At 34.7% G+C, this 19,160-nt stretch overlaps 2 long non-coding RNA genes across 2 annotated transcripts in view; one reads left to right on the plus strand and one right to left on the minus strand.

Annotated features, from left to right (window-relative positions):
* The window catches only part of LOC135072635 (uncharacterized), a 48,528-nt gene that overhangs the window by 25,414 nt on the left and 3,954 nt on the right, over positions 1–19,160 (minus strand). The window contains exon 2 of the long non-coding RNA XR_010257467.1: positions 11,231–11,418. This is a non-coding gene — a long non-coding RNA (uncharacterized LOC135072635). The remainder of the gene's footprint in view (positions 1–11,230; positions 11,419–19,160) is intronic.
* LOC135072647 (uncharacterized) lies at positions 2,958–4,701 on the plus strand. Its single transcript, XR_010257469.1, has 3 exons — positions 2,958–3,056; positions 3,234–3,461; positions 4,222–4,701. It is a non-coding gene; the product is annotated as an uncharacterized LOC135072647 (long non-coding RNA).

Here is a 19,160-nt window from a genome sequence, read left to right on the forward strand (position 1 = left end):
CAGACAAAGGACATTGATAAAAATCGCCCTAAGATTTTCAAAGACTTAGTATGTACCATAATTTTATGTATATTTTATTTATTTACTTGCAAGTGTCCAAACCTATCGGACAAGTTGCAGTTCGAAAAAATATTTTAAAAGTATTTAAACGAAATCAAAGTCACCGACATATTGACAGAGCAGAGACAGAGATGCGCTTTTTTAATTCGATTTAAGTAAATAATGGTATGATCGATTAGACTAGAGTCTAATCATTAGACCTTTAGACGGGCGCAGATCCGCCGCGCCCGCAGCGCTTCAGTGGATTATTGCATTTTATGTATATTTAATCACATTTATTTACCTACATTTACATATTTACTCTTTTCTTTAAGTGTAGACACTGTTTATGTATAAGTCCACTATTGCATGCCGTGGCAACCTATAATTAAGGCAGCACTTAGATTAAGTTAAATACGTTGTAAATATTGATTGTCTTCCAGTGTATGTCTTGTTGGTTGTCCTATTAAATAAATAAAATAAATATTTATAGCAACACAATGTTTAAAAATAAAATTTTTCAAAAACGATCAATTTAATCGATTATGTCTATTCTAAATGGACATCCCTATTTGTTAGTCAAATTGTCATTCACTCGCATCACCTTTTCTCTCTCACTCACTCTTGCTGTGTTGCTGTCTTGCTTGATCCTTCTTTGTGATTCGTTTGTGTTTTAGCTTTTATTTTCGGAACTTTATTAACTACAAACTTGGCTATTCAAACGGACTCTGATTGATTGCAATAACGACATACTCAGCCTGGGATTTACTGTTTTTGTGTGGCTCGGCCAAGGCTCGGCTGGTGGTTCTATGGTGTTAGAAAATGAGCAACTTAATTATACACAACAATGGGCAGCACCTCGATCGGTAAGTACCTACATTTTGCTCTGCAATCTTATGAATAAGTACTAGCCTTGCCAAACTTCTGAATTGCCATTCTCATGGCGGGTTGTCTTGAAATGAATGTTCCGCTATTATCTGTGGTTCAACCCTGGACAGTGTGGACAGCCAGGCCCGATTCGATTGTAAGAAACTAGTCGATGGTACAGCGCAATGGAGGCATGAGCGAAACAACAATTATGTTGACAATCCAGCTGGTTTTGGTGTAAATCTAAGGAATTATTTACTTTGACACTATCTCCCTGCTCTCAATGAAAGCTTGTTTTGTTTTGTTTTTTGGAACTAAGACTACTAGATTATTATTTTTTGTAACTAAGTTTGTAACACGTCATAATTAATTATTATAACAACAATGCTTATTTACTAAAGCTGTTTAACCCTACCCTCTGACCCAAAATTCTACTAACAGCACATAATATTGAATTATCATTTTTTTTATGGTTTGCGGCTCAATTTATTCAACGCACAGGAGTATGTGTGGCATGGCATGCAATGAATCTATTTATTTTTACAGGTTACAGCTCATGATCTTATATGCACAACATGTTGGACCCAAGCCCAAGATACAACACAAATGCATCTACTTCAAATCTTAGCAGAAAATGTGTGCTTTGCAGTAGAACACTAGTAGTCCAGTCAATGAATGCTTTAACGACGGTGTAGAGAGAAATCCGTGGAACACAATTTTTGACCTCAGGACTTTATTTAGACTAGTTAGGAGGTGAACATAGCAAAAGTCCCCGCCCTTAGCCCCTGAGCCGGCGGAGAGAGGGGGGTTTACAGGTACCACTTTTCGGGTTTTCGCTTAATTCTCGGAAACTATGCGTCCTAGTCTCATGACTACTATGAACCAAAAAAAGCTTATTCAATTTGCTACAGGTGAGATAGTCAAGTTTTTCTATATCTTGTATAGTTTTCGCGGCATCTGCTCTAGAAGGTCTGTAATATTGGAAATTTTATTTTTGTCTTACATGTTCCCATCAGGAGAAAATCGACTAAATCAACATCGAGCTAATATTCTAAATATGCGGGAGCATGTTAAGCCCAGTTCCAGGGAGGGGACTGCACCGTGTGTATATTTAGACGAACCACTTGGAGCCACTTTTGACTCCTCATCACTCAAAAACTACTGTGCATTAACACTTCAAATTTGGTTCATGTGTTGAGATTTGCAAGATAAACATCAGCTTCAAATTTCATAAATATACCTCAAACGGTTATTTAGGTATTGACGTTCAAAAATCGACATTTAGGACACTAAAATCTATCTATCACCTGTGAAATGTAAAAATTTACGGGTTTTTTATTTGTTCCTTTGTATTTACACAATTACCTATCTGGATGCCAAATTTGAACCTTCAAGGTCATCTGGAAGTGGTTAGAATTTGGTCTATAGGTCAGACATGTAGATTTTTGGACGTCAATACCTAAAGAACCGTCTGAGGTATATTTATGAAATTTGAAGCTGATGTTTATCTTGCAAGTCTCAACAAATGAGCCAAATTTGAAGTGTTAATGCACAGTAGTTTTTGAGTGATGAGGAGTCAAAAGTGGCTCCAAGTGGTTCGTCTAAATATACGCACGGTGCAGTCCCCTCCCTGGAACTGGGCTTAACATGCTCCCGCATGTCTATAATATTAGCTCAATGTTGATTTAGTTGATTTTCTCCTGATGGGAACATGTAAGACAAAAATAAAATTTCCAATATTACAGACCTTCTAGAGCAGATGCCGCGAAAACTATACAAGATATAGAAAAACTTGACTATCTCACCTGTAGCAAATTGAATAAGCTTTTTTTGGTTCATAGTAGTCATGTCAGTAGGACGCATAGATTCTGAGGATTAAGCGAAAAACCGAAAAGTGGTACCTTTAAACCCCCCTCTCCCCGCCGGCTCAAGGGCTAAGGGCGGGGACTTTTGCTATGTTCACCTCCTAACTAACCTAAATAAAGTCCCGAAGTCAAAAATTTTGTTCCACGGTTTTCCATCTATAATGCTTTATTGACTGGACTATAGAGCCTAGAACACGTTCACATCAGCTCATGTCCCTGAGAACTAACACTCAACATCATATTAACATCAGGAACATAATTGTGGAACGACTAACTCCATTAGAGGTAATGCACGCTAAAGTCCTTATTTAATAAAATGTTATTGGCTATACAATCAGTCTAATTCTTGTAAAGTTATTGGTTTCTGTAAATTAATACTAAAATAAAATAATTTAAGTGCGGGACATTAAAAAACTGATAATTTTTTTAAACTTATTTCTAATTATTATTATTTTTAAACAGGTTACTGCAAATGACTACATCTGTGGGGCTTGTCACTCATTATTGCAAAGAGATACCACACCTACTTCACAAGACTCTCCAGATATGCCAACCGGTGCCCCGGTAGGTCACCAACAAGTTTGTGTTGGATGTGGTTGTTCATTATTGCGAACTTGAAGTCATTGTTTGGATACAGAGAATAATCAAGATATATTAAACATTGTTCGAAATTGGATTCAACCCAGAGAGGTAAGAGCCCTGCCAGTTTTATAATACATAAAAATAATTATGCCGGTTTATTATAATAATAAAAAAGGTTTTTTTCCGAATCAGCCTTCCCATCCTTCAACTCCTTCCATTGCTTTCAATCTGCCACTACTCTCATCCATACAGGTTATACAGGGTGGAAACGATAAGTGATCTCACTCGATTATTTCTAAACTACACAAGATATCGAAAAACTGGTTACTCATCCTGAAAGTGCTTCACGAGCTCTTTCTAACGGTATCAGTAAATAGTTACAGAATTAACTGGATCTATCCGAAAATTCAATGTTTTCAGCCTCCATACTAAATGTATGCCAGCCACACAATATTAAAAGTGTTATAGATCACTTATCGTTTCCACCCTGTATAATACAAATAGACTTATATTATTAAAATATTGCAATATTATTACTTACATAATATTAAACATAATTTTTACTATTATAAAGCCAGTTAAAAATTCCCTGAGCCAAATAAACTCAGTAAAGTTTTATTTATACTTCCTGCATAACAACAGACTACTCTTTTAAACTACCACTATTCTCACTCTCAATCCTCGTTCCTCATTCATCCCTTTCGTTTCCTCCATAGACCAATCATTCCTCATCATTCAGCGTTCAAATCATAAATTATCTTTCATCACTCATCTTACTATTCCGTTACACACAAAAGTCGTTAATCCTATATAAATATTGCTCTTCTTATTGTTGAACTGTGAATCTGATGTTTTATTTTATTTTCAGATTCGTCCTTCAGATCTTCTTTGCCATAGATACTATCAGAGAGCACGAATTACTACAGTTGGTGCTTATTTAATGAAGCTGAGGACCGGTGATTCAGATGACAGAATAGCTACATTACTTGGCATTTCAAGGAGTACTCTTACAAAATATGTAATGAAAGCACGCAGTATGATGGAGGAACATTTCGTACCAGCACATTTAGGGTTACAACATATTAGTAGAGAGGAAGTAGCCCAAAGAAACCTTTATGTTCCAGTCTCTTTTCGGGAAGCCAGGAAACGATTTACCACAAAGAAAGGCTATTGTCATCATGGATGGTACATACATACATTTATGTGCAAAAAAGTAGCAATTATGCATACCAAAAAAAAAACTTATTCCCTATACAAATATCGGAATCTCGTTAAACCATTTATGGTACTTTGTTGTGATGGCGACATCATTGATGTATTGGGCCCATATTTAATAGAAAATGTAGAACATGACCATTAATAAATAATAAGTACCTACATACGTATTTTCATTTATACCTACATAACTGCCTACTTACCCTTGGGTCGGAATAAAGATATTTTTGGATTTAAATGTAAGTAAAATATATTAACTTCTTTTTAACAAATGTTTGGCTTTTCCGTAGGCATTCCTATTTTTCCAATACGCAAAGTTCTATTTGCTGCTATTCATACGGTTTGACAAAGGGGTTCTTTAACGATCTACGATTTAAAGTGTAATTAAGACGTCTCTCCTACATATCTATACCTACTTATAATAAATCTGTAGAGAGGTCAATTCTGTACATGAAATATAATTTTCAAAATAACTATCAGGGGGTGATACTGATGCCAAAAATGCAATCAGTAAAATTTTTGTCTGTCTGTCTGTCCGTCTGTATGTTCCTTATAGAAACAAAAACTACTCGACGGATTTTAACGAAACTTGGTACAATTATTCTTCATACTCCTGGGCAGGTTATAGAATACTTAGGAATTCTCACGGGAACAGGAATTAGCGGGAAAATCCTTTTGTATGAAAAATCTAAACCGCTTAAGTTAGACGCTTTAAATTTCGCACGTAGGTACTTTAGTAAACTAATTCCCACGGGAACGGGAATTCGCATTATTATACATATAATTCTTGACAATAAATAGTTTTATTAGCAACTAGCGGCCGCCCGCGACTTCGTACGCGTGGATCCCGTTTTACCCCCTTCATCTATCTTACGCGGTTTAGATTTTTTCGTTCAAATGTTTTTTCCCGTTCACGTGGAAATTTTGCAATATCCTGTTGTAACTAAGCTTTAAGTTTATTAAGATACCTCTACATGTCAAATTTCAAGCGTCTAACTAAAGCGGTTTAGATTTTTCATACAAAGGGATTTTCCCACGAATTCCAGTTCCCGTGGGAATTAGTTTACTAAAGTACCTACGTGCGAAATTTAAAGCGTCTAACTTAAGCGGTTTAGATTTTTCATACAAAAGGATTTTCCCGCTAATTCCTGTTCCCGTGGGAATTCCTAAGTATACTATAACCTGCCCAGGAGTATGAAGAATAATTGTACCAAGTTTCGTTAAAATCCGTCGAGTAGTTTTTGTTTCTATAAGGAACATACAGACAGACAGACAGACAAAAATTTTACTGATTGCATTTTTGGCATCAGTATCACCCCCTGATAGTTATTTTGAAAATATATTTCATGATATTTCATGTACAGAGTTGACCTCTCTACAGATTTATTATAAGTACCTATAGAAGATAGAAAATGGAAATGTACTTCTGTTATGCTAATAACCTCAAAATCTGAAGCATTTTTCCTATTGTAACGAATCTCCCGCTTATCCGTGCTTTAAGTATCTACACTAATATTATATAGAGGAAAACTTTGTTTGTTTGGTTGTAATGAATAGACTCAAAAACTATTGGACCGTTTTTATTAAATTCTTTCACCATTCGAAAGCTACATTATCCACGAGTAACAGGCTAAATTTTATTTTGGAAAATAATAGGGTTCCGTAAAATATGTAGGTACCTAATGTAGGCCACGCGCGCGAAGCCGCGAGCGAAAAGCTAGTGGAGTATAAGGTGACAATCGTTAAGTAATTTCACATATAAAAATCATTATTTCATTGCTTGGGGGTCTTGGGGCGAACGATGTATGGACGCAGAACAATATCCTTTATTTTCAAATTTAAGCAAAAAGCATTCTGTGGTTATAAAATACCTATGCTTATTTGCACCTAGTTTATCAATCACCATGTTAATTCCATGCTTTCTATCCAGTCGACTGCTCTAACGACAAGGGTGGGCAGTCGTTGAGATGACAGCGCGAAAATCGTCGGCATCCACTAATTATGACCCTTATGTACCACTATATTGACAAAGTTCTCCGTCTTCGTACGCGATATTGGAAATTTGGCATCTACCATCGGCTGATCTGACATTAGGCGTAGTCTGGCTTTGATATTCAATTTTCAACTGTATTACCTTGACAATCAGTTCAAAATTGATTACTAGAAAATTATTTGACAGACGATTTCTACTCTCGACAAATGCATTTGAATTAGCCCACAGAATATCTTAAATTTTAACCTGATAAAAAATTTTTAGGAAAATCAACATTAGGTTCTTAAAAGATCGATCAATGCTCTTTCGTCAACGGATCTGATAGTAATTTATCACTCCCGCACGTGAGGTTCGACATCAAAGTAACTGTTCACTCGGATGCAGCAGGCTTCAACACTCGTAACGGATTGATAGCTGAATGGGCATTAAGTGTTAACATTCCACCCACAGACTTGTTTTCCTACTATATTACCAATTAACACGATGACTGTATTCAAGCTTTGTTGCTTTACGTGCTTCCGAAGTAGGTAATTAAGAAAAGATGGACTAGAAAATAAATACTTAGCTACATTGGAGTTTACGAATTTATCCAAATAAAAACATAGTAATGTAGAGTTCAGGTGTATTACTTGATTTGACTAAAAATATTGTAGCGCAAAGTTTTTAAAATAAGTAAGCAGTAAAGGTGTTTTCTTACAGTGTCTTTATTAAATCCAAATAGTACCTACAACAGAATTAAGATACGATATAAACTACATATTTGTCCAAAGCTTTCGGTACGCTTGTACCTACACTTCTTGGTCCATTGCTTAGGATTATTTCGTTATGATCTCTCGTTTGTTTAATGTAAGATTGCATATGCAACGCCAACTGTGCTCAACAGACGCTGAAATTATGGCTTTTTTATAGAAATGTTATTTAATGAACCATACAAATGCAATAAATTTAAACATAATTGCTAAAATTTTTAAATGATAAATTAAGATTCTTACATGTGGGCTCTAGAAATATGAATTTATAACAAGGGTTCTGTACAACAAAACTAGTAGGTATTTTATAACTATGGTAACTATGGATAGAAGATTATTTATTACCTACATGCTACCATCTGTACCAATGTTCAAAACAAATATAAAAATTCATATCTTCGAGCTTTCCCAAAAGGGGTCAATTGGAAAGTTCCAATCGCGCTTCATTTTTCCAAAGCTTAAATTATGTAGGTACCTAGCACTTTTAAACTTTTTGATAAGTACCTTCAGGGTCCCACAGATTGCGTTAACCGGTTAAACCGCTCAACCACCTGACCAATGATCCAGTGTACCCATTACTCATCGAAGCCTCAAAACCCGAATTGAGTAAAAAAACTTACCGTTTTCACTGCGCCTGCGCCGGAAACAAATGGAAGGTATGATCCTAAGGTCGGTCGTCACCGTTACGCACTCGGGCGCTGCGGGGTGCTTCTTTCCCAATCGAATCGTAAAGTACGAACGATTTGACGTGCCCACCGTAGCACAGAATCACATTTCTTTTCGGAAATACAGATTGATTTGAATCTCTAAAGTCTTAACACAACAGGGAACAATTTAGTGTACAGAGAGATTTTAATTTGTGTATTTCCATGTGATTGAACCAAAATCTTAAATTAAAGATTGAACTCTATATTAAATAATATTAATCACATGATCCGGTAAACAGATAGAGGTAGAATCATTAAAAGCTTTGGTTCAAATCTTTAAGTTTAACAAAGCAATAGCTGATGAAAACTAGACTACCTACTTACTGTTGTTTAGAATCATAAAGCTTTGAGAGTAAATAAACTGTGTGATTCGGATTCACTAAAATTGTGTTAGAAGATCGAGATCTGGCCTACTAGAGCATGAGATTGATTTGACAATCTTTTTTATTACGTCACGTACCTACATTCTCAATGACTTGCGGTCAGATATTGGTCAAGTTTTGGATCAGCACTTAACACCATTATGTACAAAAACACTGCCTTAATATATTATTTTGAGGAATTCATCAACTTATAAAAATGAATTAATGAATGTACTATTCATAATAATTATCATTAGTTTATGTAAATTAAAAAGGTAATGAATATAGTATAGCCTTAAAATGCTATAAATAGATACGGGTACTTTTGATTAAAAAGATAAAACCATTTTGTATAAATACGTTAAATTAATAAACGTAAAGCCACTCATATTATAAACCTTCATTTTAACTCATTGGTCTATAAAAATGTATTCTGTCTCTACATCTAAGATTCAATAAACGTGAAAGACCGCCATACACTTCACATTAAGACGAATTTTGTAAAGGAACGTGACAGAGATCAAAATGATGAACATTATGAATGCTTGAAAGGTAAACAAAAATGAATTACAAAAACATCGAAACGTTTTAATGCTACGTGAGGTCACTTAGTAATGGGATTTAGATTTGAACTTGAAAAAAAAAATGCTGAGTGTGTTTTATCTATCATGCATAAGAAATTTTATTCAACTATAAAGTTTAAAGAGCTTTTTTAGCTTTAAAAAGTTTTATGGTCAAACTAAAGACAAAGTGGACTGACACGTAATAAGAATGCAAGAAATTTGATGCCCTGAGATCAAAGCAGACGTAACGGTTACGCAGCGACGGTGAACGACACCGTGCGATCGGCGCGGGCGCAACGATGTCGCACCAATTACCGTCACGTTATCGATTGGCAATCGATTAACAGTATCGAGAAATAAACTTATATTCGCATAAATAGAGCGCAGTTCTAATAACCTACGTCATGGGTAATCAATTAGTCAAAACTGAAGCATGTCTAGATAGTCTTATAAACAAAAAGTTTTATATAGAGTTGTCTAGCTGTAGAAAATGAACAATGCTCGTAAATTATAATTAATAATTTATAATTTAATCTAGTTTGTGCCGGATAATGTAAAACAAAAAGCAAGTTAACATGTTAACAAAAAGTGCCTTCCTCCGGTTGTGTGTGCGTTACTAATTGTTACACTCGTCAGCGTACGTCTGTCAAGGAGAGCCCATATTAGCTTGACAAATTGACTACGCAGGAACAAACTTCCGGCAACTTTATGTATATTTCACGATTCATCCGACGACTTCTTTTTTGGTATTGTTCTCACTCATGGCTTCCTATGAACTGGTATTATGACGTGCGCGTCGTAAAACCAAATTGATATTAATCTCCGCGGCTGCATGTATGTATAATCTCAGTCACGAATTATGGCGTGCATGACTGCATGCTGCATAGAGTTTTTGAATGCATGAATCTTTTTTTTTTAAATAGCTGCACATAAGGGGTCTTGAATCAAATTACATATATTATTAGTACTCTTGAAAAACTGGATAGAGTAAGAAGTAAGAACTATAGAACGGTTTAGATTGTTAGAGAATAATTTTTGCGGTTTGTGATTACAGTAGCTATAAGAACTGTAATTTTAATTGATTTTTTATATTAGTTCAAATAAATACGTATTGTTCAAGCCTTTACACAAACAGAACAATACCAAGCAGGACATAACTTTCGTAGCAGCTATTGGAGCAGCAGTAATAGCAACCCCAAAACTGTGGAATATGATGCGGTTCTTTTAATTTAGAGCCGAGTATAATAGTTGGTCGGTTATTCCAGTTTAGCGATCGGCGGGTACCGTTGGTAACGGGACCGCCGGCCCTAAGCTCGGACCCGCTCCCATCGGCCATCTCGAAAATTATACACAACGCCGTTTGGTACTTAAATTGGTATCGATAGATTCAATTGGAGGGATTGAAGTGCTGAGTGAATGCATTCAATCTGAGACATAGAGAGAGAGACCAGCCTGACGAAAGAAATAATAACTACGTCGAATCCAAAAAGAGTGAAATTATCTAATCTTATAAAACTGACAAAATATGACAATAGGATTGTAGTAATCTAAGAAGTTATAAGTTTAATGTTTAATTTAGGTTTAATGTTCAGGATATTAATTTCAATTATCATCGAAAAGTGATCGATGAGATCTTAAAAAGTTACGAATTAACTATGCATCGATATTGTTCAATGCACAGGGCAGTTAAAATATTCACCCCATATGTCTTTATACACTCTCATAAAAAATACAATAAGAGCCTCGATATGTAACATTACATGCGCACTCTAGATGCACTCATAACAATGTTTCATCGCACCAAGTTGCGTATAAAGTGCCTTTAAGCAGTGCTGTATTATGTTAAGCATACTTTAGCTACGCCATAAGCATGACCGAGGTGTTAAAGAACTCGTATAATGGGAGGCCAAGGTACTTCAAATATGTACGTATAACATAAAAACGGCTTTGAGCTTTGTTCAAAAAGAATAAATATACCAAAGGGGAGTTTATTAGAAGATGTTCTTCTGCTAATATTACAACTTTGGAGATCTGTCACTTTAAAAAAAACATGACGGTGTCTGAAAAAGCTAAAAACTGTAGTGTAATCTGTATTTTTTTACTACAGCGGGGAAACTTATGGCATGCTGTGAGTGAGAGAGTGGTATGCTGAACTGACCTGGTAGGTAATCCTCACCAATCTCTCTCACTGACCTAATGGATGATTTGTTCAATTTTGAAACGAAAATATTATATTCTGATGCTCATGAAAAGAAATATTTGAAACATTGATGATGAAAGATTCTAACCTGTGGCCGAAGTGTCGTATGTCGCGAATAGTAGTCATGCTGGTGCTGGTAGAAGTTGGTGGGCGATATCGGCGGCCGGTACTTCTTGTGGCCGTAGCCCATGGTGTCCATGGTGTGCATCTTGGCGCAACGCTAGTCCATCACACTTAACCGATCAAGCGGGGCCACTCTCACTGTCCGCTTTACATCTGCAACAAACAATATTCAACTGGTTAGTAGAATAATTATTAAAGTGTTTTAGGTACCTAGATATTTTACTTGAGGGCTTAGTGTGAGTTTACATCAAACGTCCTGATCAGTGAGCGCGTTAAAAAATTATATGAACATTTTAGTTCTTGAAAGTTTCCGCTAGGGGCGCTGTACAATCCGTCATACATTTAATGTCATTTTTTTACACGCTCACTAGTGACGACGTTTGATGCACTAAGCCCTCTGAAATGTCATGACTCCATTTTATTTACAAAACGCTTTTTCCAACAAAAAAATATTAATAAAGTTACCTAACCACTTCTGTTTTGTGTAGGAAAGTATATTTTTTGAAGAGTCCTAGTAAACGGTAGCAGGTGATATAATACCACATGATTTCTTGAAAAGAATATTACTGTAGAAGTATCCGCTGAAGTCATAATCTCATATCTGAAGTGACTTTAAAGGTGAAAACTATTAATTTACGTCAACTAATGATTTTGATTACATAAGCGTTAAATAAAACGAAGAGGATATTAGCTCATTTATTTTATTTAACACAACAGTAATGAAACACTACATGTAACGTGATGTAATAAGCTAGTTTTTATTCAATCCTTTCATGATATTATTTGACATGAGTGAGTAAGTATTTTTTACATTTAGTTCCTTCTTTATTGAATTTAAAGATAATATAGTAAAAAACTAATTGAAAGAGTTCGTGTTTAAGTACAATCATTTTAATTATTAAAAAGCATCAATAAAACATGCCTGATTTTTGATGAAACTAATTAGGATTAAACTAATAGAAAAAGGATTAACGTTCGAATTCACCTAATTAATACTCGTTCCATTTCTGTTACTCATTAAATTAAATAATTAGAACTGAATTCACTTGACGTGGACACGCACTGTCATTTAGGATTAAAACTCTATAAAAACAATGTACAGTTTTTGCGCCAGCGTTTTGAAAATATGCGGTCAATTACCTCGAAATATTTATGAACATGACTCATACGAATCAATCTCAATAGTTATTAATTTGATTTTAGTATTTTCTGTGAATAAGAATGATAGGCTTCTATTAATATTGCGCACAATACGTGTTAATTGGATCACAAAAATCTAGTTCGAAACATATTTCCAACGGTAACAATATTTCTAGCAGCAATCAATGGAGTATGCGAAACGATTTGCATCGTACTCGCATATACGAGTATACAGGGTGTTAGGTAAATGGGTATATGAGCCGACACTAGCCCATGTTAACATGGGCATATAAATGGTATGGTGAAGTCAAAAATTTGATATCATAATTTAATTTTTTTTGATTTTCATATTACTAAATTTTATAAAATCTGATTTGTATGAAAATTAAAATAATTAAAATGGAGATATCAATTTTCTGAGTTCACCATACCATTTATATGCCCATGTTAACATGGGCTAGTGTCGGCTCATATACCCATTTACCTAACACCCTGTAGATTAACATGCAAGATGTACAGATTTGGATAATTTATAAATAATAGGTAAAAAAATCGGTCCAAACACATTATCGACATCAGCAGGAGACTGAGTAATTGAAGTATATTACAAATATTACTTTTTGTTGAGATCGAAGATTAGTAGGTAATACAATGAACTACCTAAGCAATGACAACACAAAATATGAAATAGACCGCCCAGCAAAAATGCAAATCAATTGTAGAGTTCCCACGATTTTTTCTCCTACTGCGTATTGGCATGTTTGTATATAAGATCATAGGTAATTATTCACGTTTTATTTTTTCTCAGTTCGGTGGCTGTGCTTCTCTCGTAAGGAGCAGTGTGACCTCACCTCAGGGTCAGCCGTTGCACTATCGACCACCGTCCGTTATCGATATCACGGATGAATGGTGTTTTTTATCAACGTTTTTCCTCAATGATGTGTCATAATCATAAACATTATTAGAGCTAAATTCAACAAAAAAATAATTGCGATGTAGAAATAAATTGTTGATTGCTATCAGGAAGCTGTTGTTTGGATTTTTTGGTCATCGATTGTACTAAATGTTTTTAGATACCCAGTAATCAATGTAGTACCTACTTATCAAGTTATCGCTTGAGTCGGTAAGGCTTCAAACTAATGCCTCTTTTTATGTTATTATGTAATCAACACGTCGAAGTTAATTTAACTTTACATTAAAAAAATCAGATTACTGATATAAAAACAAGTTAAAATAAAAAGATTTCAACAATAAATTACAGTAACTAAAAAGGAGTAAGTAGATAGCTATAAATATAGTAGTAACCTAGGCAGTTACATAGTCGATTCTTAAAATTGTTGCGTCGTGTTACCGTCATGCCATTGTATTATAATGACTATTATGTCGCATGACACGATATCGCACATGTTACAGACGTTACAGTTACAACTGTACCACATCACCGCTAACCATAATGCCCTTCCAGTTTTCGCGCGGTTGTCGTTAACACGTAGCGTTGCCTCAGGCCCAGACCTTGCCATGCTGAGTCACCAGCTCACGGCTGCAGCGTCACAGCGTGGGAACTGACCGATGTAGGCCTAGGTACTAAACTAGAGCAAGTAGAGCAGTATAGTCAGCTTCAAAAGACTTTGGCAATCTTGTAAATCGGTACGTATGATAAAAATGTGCTATTTTGGTAGAGAGAAGTGACAGTAATCTTTTTTTTATTATTAATCTTTATTGCACACATTTTTTATTAATCTTAAAACATAAGTACATTTAGAGCAGTATAATCTGCATTAAAATACTTTGCGAATCTTGAAAATAGTAACAGATTATGTCAATTACAAAATGCAGAATTTTGCAGCTTAAACAGGTTATATCCTATTTAAGTATTTAGTAGACTGATGTCCTTACTAGGATACCCAATACTACACACACAGATACTCTACCATTTTGGTAGAGAATTTACGGTATCAGTGATCTGAAAACATGTTATTTAACTTTTTACCAGCAAAAAGAATACAATTCACATTAACTGCAAAAGCTAAAGATATTCCATTTGTAAGATTGCCAGATTCTATTGAGGCGAACTATACAATGATGTTATAGTTGGAAGCTTACTCGAGCGAATAGTAGTTAGATACTAAGTAATAATAACAATCGATACACTATTATGATGATGGGAATATACCGGTAAACCTTCATAGTAATTGATTCAAGATCTAACTAATTCTTCGACGTACACTATAATTTGCTATTGAGGCTGTAAATAATTGAATAATATGAATATATCCTCTGGCTAGAAGATCGCGTGCCATCATCAAATGGAAATATATTAAATTGTGATGTTTATTTGGGGTTTCATTAATTTGTTACTTCCTGTTCCCATGGAGTAATTAAATGAATGATATAATAACTACATTTAATTTTATAGCACTTAACACAAAATTGATACGAAAAAATACTTGGATCCCATCATTTCAAAATTCATATTAACTTTCAGCCCCTATTTGCCCCTATTTGTCAAAAATGTTCACTTAAATTCCTATAAATTGCCAAATGCCACGCTTGCAACTATTTAAATTAAATTTAGGTTACATTAAGCGTATTTACTAAGTAGTAGATTCAGTATTCTGTTAATTATAAGATGTCTTTCATATTAATGTACAGCCTTTCAAGTTTTATACCTCTACATTTGGATGTCTGGCTTAAATTAACATAAGTCTGTAATCTAACCTTTTTAATGCGAAGCCCTCAAAGGTCCCACCTGAATGCCTAATGGAATTTTGTTAGTAAACAATTTACCTGCGAGTTCAACGTTTCGCTGCGACCCGCGCGGGCCAATGTCAATGTCACCCCGCGCTCGCCTGTCGCTGCGCTGCCCATTCATACGTATCAGCTACAATCATTGCGCGTAAAATCAACCTTGATATTACTAGGAGACGAGTGGCAGTTCGGTTATGTAAATACTTTCCGTATTTCGCTATGCTAATTGTATAATCTTGGCTGCTGAAAAAAAGCTTTGAACCTGACGATCAAAAAATTTTATACATTGTGATTCATTGTGTCTGATATTGTTTTAAGTCTATTTTTATATTCTTTCATTAATAACGTTAAAATTAATCTATAGCGCTCTATATTCTACTTATTATCTATTCTCTCCGTGTAGTGACGGGATATATTTATATTTTCCTTCATTTTTTGTGATTCTATAACGACTAAAAACATTGCATCAATTTGCATCTCAGAATAATAAAGTAGTTTTATCATTTAAAGTTATAAACTTACCCAATAATCCAACTTTATCTTTCTTTTAGAACTCGTATTGCAACGAAATTGAGTTTCCAAAGCAATAATATTACTACTGACGTCTCGATCGGACTCGAGAAAATCTTCATGAATACAAAATGAATTTGCTGTCATTTGAATTCAGTGTCGCTTGCAGTTCCATAACTGTATACAATACATCATTATTACTGTGATAGCTTTATTTTACATTCAAATCGAATAGTCGAAAGCTGTCGAATCTAAGAAAAATGGCTATTTGAAATACACAACCGAAAGTAACAGTGAAATGAACCCCAAATAAGGGTACTCTACTCTACACAGACCACACAAGGTCTGTGGTACTCTATCACGTAATAAATCAGTAAGAATCTTATCAATATAAATAAAACAAAAGAACGCGAAGAATGCGTGTCACCCACTTGCAAGTATTCTTAAGTAATATATGTAAAGGTATACATGTAAACAAGTAAATGTGGGTGAGTTAACGCGAATCAGTCGGAATTCGGCCGCGAACGGTGCCTGCGCGTGAGACTGCCAGATCGTCGATGTGGAACACTAAACTTACAATAGGGCTTGCCAACTGTGCAACCAAGAGATTAGGTCGCGCAAACACCTGATAGTCAACAAACTATGGCAGTATTAATCATAGGAAATGATACAATCGAGTGAAAAAAGATACTAAACTGACTTGGTGATCTCAAAAATTTTGTAGATTAGGTTCGAGTGTCATAGAAAGTTCTGTGTCACATAAATGAAAATATATTTGTGCCAGTAAGATGTACTATTCTATGCAAATAGATTTACATGGCTTTCAACACCAAAGTCAAAGGTTTCTGGGTTTCTTGGTAGAAAACTTTAATATCGTGACATCTTAATTACTGACATATTTTACGAATAATATCATTTCAATTAAAATCTTTCTATTTTATATGCTATAAATAAATAGTTTATAAAAAAATCTAAGGATATTCTATGTAGTTAACAGCACCATGATACTTTTATGCAAATGGCCAGGCACCTGCCGACCATAAATAGTTTTGCACATCCTTTCATGGAAGCCATACAGAAATAGAAGCGATTCAAATACACGTAAATAAAATACTTTGCTAAATTTAGCATTAGATGCATCCTGGCGACACCATGGCACTTGTTATCCACAGTAAAACTCTACATTTACCTGCGTTACAACGGAACCATTATTACAAACCATAAGTTAGTATTCTGCACCATACAGTAAGCTGCATAATATTATTATTTTCTATTAATAAAGCCATGTAAAGATGTGTTCACATCAGAAACGCACTGGCCGTCTCAAACAAATATTTTGCTCGATCCGCGCGCGCCTCACAGCAGTGAATAAACATTACTTTAAATACGCCGTTATTTTGTATTGCACCTGACGAATACATTTCGGATCTCCTGAGGTGTAAAGACAAAGCCTTTTTATCAACTGAGGAGCGAACATGATCACGTAACCGTGAAGCGCGGTTAAATGGTTAAATCATCATCTAAGTGACCAGTTAACGACTCATTATTATTTTTTAATAATGCAACCGTGTAGTAGTGTGTTTCCTGCTGCCGTGTTGCGAGGTATCATGTCACGATGCGCACTGGGCGTCCTCTGAATGAAGAGTCATAGAGGATCTGTGAGTAGACCTCGAGGTTAGGGATGCCAAAAAGTAAAAAATAAAAATTCCCAGAGCAATGTAAAATTGAGGTTTTAATTGTCAATACCAATGGCTAATTAGTATATAATTAAGTAGGTATATTAAAATTATGTAAGCTCTACCTTTAAGAATTATCTAAGTACTTTATCAAAGGTAAAGCCGCCGGTTGTCGAATAAAATGAACATTCAACCCTATCACAGGCTGACGTCATGTAATAGGTAATTACGTTGTGTGTACCTAAACATCATGAAGATGCGCCGAGTTATCTAATAGGTATGATCATCACGATTGTATAATCATAATTGAGCTTACAGTATTTAAATGACCATGTACCAATTATCGATTCTATATCTCAAAACTGTGATAAATTATCTAATCTGTTAGATATGATTTTAATTGTAAACTCCATCAAGATTGCTTTATTTTATCTAAAATATTTCCGATAAAGATTTCAAAAAGTTCGCATTCGTTAATTGACAAATTAAATTAGTTGTATAGGCCATTAAAGTTTTATTAGTTCGTATACCTTTGCAAAGCAGAATATTTTTGACCGACTTCAACAAAAGGAGGACGTTCTTATTACATGAATGAGTCAACTTTACATTATTAAAAGAATCTCTAGAAAATAAAGTTTTTTCAACCGACTTCAAAAAAGGAGGAGGTTCTCAATTCGACCCGTATGTTTTTTTTTTTTTTTTTTTTTTTTTTTCTATGTTTGTTACGCGATAACTCCGCCAATTATGAACCGATTTGAACAAATCTTTTTTCGGCGTATAGGTAATACCTCAAGGGTGGTCCCATTTAAATTTAATAATAAAAAAAACAACCCCCAAGGGTGGAAAATTGGGGATGAACTTTTTTATACGCAATATCTCCGCCGATTATAAACCAATTTGAACGATTATTTTTTTGTTGAATAGGTATTATCAAAAGGGTGGTTTCATGCGAATTTGAAGAAAATATTTCACCCCCAAGGGTGGAAAATTGGGGATGAACTTTTTTATACGCAATATCTCCGCCGATTATGAACCAATTTTTTTTGGTCTCAGTGTACTGCCTACCTTCAGTGGTAACATCAAGGTAATAATTAGTTAACTAAAAAGCAAGAAATAAATAAAGGACATTGTCAGAAACGGCCTTAGATTCCCGGGCACAGCAGTAAAGTATCAAAATTAATCTCTTACTTTTTGAATACATAAATATTAATTAGATTGTAATGGACACTTGAGGATTAGAAAATGAAATAATAAAAGTCTTTTATATGTATTCCATAGTACTATGACGACATCCGGACATTTTAGGGCGTGGCCTGCTCCATATCCTATGAAGTTCCATAATTTGTGTCGATAAAATCTATGTAAAATCAGCACAAGGCAATGCCGTACTTCATTGTTAGGAATCCACGTAATAGTGATGTTGACTGCGGTCATCATAGACAATAAGATACCGATCTTGTAAATAAAATAAATCGTCCAAATTGCTACAGTATGACTAGATTTTAATTAAAAGTTAAAAATATATTGCACGATACTACAAGAAGCTATCTAATGTGTCCAACTGGTCTAAAAGGTCATGAATAAAATAAAAAGAATTGTGATCATAATACTGATATTGACAATGACAACAATATGGGATCATCTTTAATATAGGTATCTGTAACAGTTTCAAAATCCGATGAAAAATCCAATGCCGCTTAAAGTGAGAGAAATGTCTAAAGTTCTAATAGAATTGAAAGTTTTATTCGCTCAAAATGCTTATAACAATAATTAGTAATACATTTCAAATATTAAGTACCTTTATAATGTATCGATAGAACC

This window comes from Ostrinia nubilalis, chromosome 1 (assembly GCF_963855985.1).
Source record: "Ostrinia nubilalis chromosome 1, ilOstNubi1.1, whole genome shotgun sequence".
Lineage (NCBI taxonomy): Eukaryota > Metazoa > Arthropoda > Insecta > Lepidoptera > Crambidae > Ostrinia > Ostrinia nubilalis.